Source organism: Stegostoma tigrinum, chromosome 41 (assembly GCF_030684315.1).
Source record: "Stegostoma tigrinum isolate sSteTig4 chromosome 41, sSteTig4.hap1, whole genome shotgun sequence".
In the NCBI taxonomy this organism is placed as follows: Eukaryota; Metazoa; Chordata; class Chondrichthyes; order Orectolobiformes; family Stegostomatidae; genus Stegostoma; species Stegostoma tigrinum.
Genome location: NC_081394.1, coordinates 15,016,574 through 15,019,073, shown reverse-complemented (window position 1 = coordinate 15,019,073; position 2,500 = coordinate 15,016,574).

Sequence of the window (2,500 nt, the reverse complement as noted above, 5' to 3'; positions counted from 1 at the left end):
TACCCAGGTACGGAGGGAGTGTAGGGGCTGGGGGAGGTTGCAGAGATAGGGAGGGGTGTAAGGGACGGAGGAGGTTACAGAGACAGGGAGATATCTAGGGGATCAACGGATTACGGAGATAGAGTTGGAGGTTCTAGAAGATGTTATGGAACTGAAGAGGATTGTAGAGCGGAGTTAACAGAGATAGGGAATGGTGTAGGGGGTTGGAGGAAGTAACAGAGACAGGGAGGGGTGTAAGGAATGGAGAAGGTTACAGAGATAGGGCGGGGTGTAAGGGATGGAGAAGGTTACAGTGATAGGGAGTGGTGTATGGGTTGGAGGGGGTAGCAGAGATAGGGAGGGGGTGTAGGGGGAGGAGGTATCAGAGATAGGGGGTGTAGGGGCTGGAGGAGGTAGCAGAGATAGGGAGGGGGTGTAGGGGCTGGAGGAGGTAGCAGAGATAGGGAGGGGGTATAGGGGCTGGAGGAAGTAACAGATAGGGAAGGGTGTAGGGGCTGGAGGGGGTGACAGAGATAGGAGGGGTGTAGGGGCTGGAGGAAGTTACAGAGATAGGGAGGGGTGTAGGGGCTGGAGGACATAGCAGAGATAGGGAGGGGGTGTAGGGGCTGGAGGAGGTAGCAGAGATAGGGAGGGGTGTAGGGGCTGGAGGAAGTAACAGAGATAGGGAGGGGTGTAGGGGCTGGAGGAAGTAACAGAGATAGGGAGGGGATGTGGGGGCTGGAGGAGGTTACAGAGATAGGGAGGGGGTGTAGGGGCTGGAGGAGGTGACGGAGATAGGGTGGGGGTGTAGGGGCTGGAGGGGGTGACGGAGATAGGGTGGGGGTGTCGGGGCTGGAGGGGGTGACAGAGATAGGGAGGGGTGTAGGGGCTGGAGGGGATGACAGAGATAGGGAGGGGTGTAGGGGCTGGAGGGGGTGACGGAGATAGGGAGGGGTGTAGGTGCTGGAGGGGGTGACGGAGATAGGGAGGGGTGTAGGTGCTGGAGGGGGTGACAGAGATAGGGAGGGGTGTAGGGGGCTGGAGGGGGTGACGGAGATAGGGAGGGGTGTAGGGGCTGGAGGAAGTAATGGAGATAGGGAGGGGTGTAGGGGCTGGAGGAAGTAATGGAGATAGGGAGGGGTGTAGGGGCTGGAGGGGGTGATGGAGATAGGGAGGGGTGTAGGGGCTGGAGGAAGTAACAGAGATAGGGAAGAGTGCAAGGGTTGGAGGGGGTGACAGAGATAGGGAGGGGATGTAGGGGCTGGAGGGGGTGATGGAGATAGGGAGGGGTGTAGGAGCTGGAGGAGGTTGCAGAGATAGGGGGTGTAGGGGCTGGAGGAGGTGACAGAGATAGGGAGGGGGTGACAGAGATAGGGAGGGGTGTAGGGACTGGAGGGAGTGACGGAGATAGGGAGGGGTGTAGGGGCTGGAGGGGGTGACAGAGATAGGGAGGGGTGTAGGGGCTGGAGGGGGTGACGGAGATAGGGAGGGGTGTAGGGGCTGGAGGAGGTTACAGAGATAGGGAGGGGTGTAGGGGCTGGAGGGGGTGATGGTGATAGGGAGGGGTGTAGGGGCTGGAGCAGGTTACAGAGATAGGGAGGGGTGTAGGGGCTGGAGGGGGTGACGGGGATAGGGAGGGAGCAGCGGAGATAGGGAGGGGTGTAGGAGTTGCCTCAATGGGAACTGAGGCCAGCACAGCCTCTCCAACAGAAATCCCTGCCTCAGCTGGAACTCTGACCAACTCTCTGCTTCCTGCTACAGGTGGGAGGAGTAATAACCATGAAGGCAATTCAGATCAATCTTCATCTGGGTGTGAGTGTGGACAAATCAAATTCTGAAGGATTGGAGGCCATAATCATTCTGTTCTCGTTCCGACAGAGTGATGAGAAGGGAATGTGGCTCCGTGTGCTTAGTGCTAGGGTGTATTTAGTTCATGCTGTGCTTAGATCGCTCTGTAACTGGCTCAACTCCATTATCCTGTCCTGTACAGACTCAGAGAGATCTCCAGCACAGAACAAGGCCCTTGGGCCCATTGTGTCCACACCATTCAAAAACAGCCACCTAACTACTCTCATCCCATTTTCCAACACTCGACCCATAGTCTTGTGTGGCATTGGAAGTTTACATCTAAATCCTTCAATGTGATGCGGCTTTCTGTCTCTCCCAACCTGACAGTTAATGAGCTCCAGATTCCCACCACCCTCTGGGTGAAAAGGTTTATTCTCACATCCTCTCTAAACCTTCTGCCCCTCACCTTAAATCCATTCCCCCGCTCATTGATCCCCTCTGGCAAGGGGAAAAATTTCTTCTTGTCTCCCCTGTATATGCCCCTCATAATATTATACATCTCAATCACATCCCCTTCTCAATCCCCTCTGCTCGAGGGAAAACAGCCACAATCTGTCCAATCTCTCTCCAGCCCCCAAGGTGACATTCTGGTAAATCTCCCTCTCCTGGTGCTGTCACATCTCTCCTAGGAATGTGGATTCCAGAAATGTTCACAACACTCTCACTGCGGCCT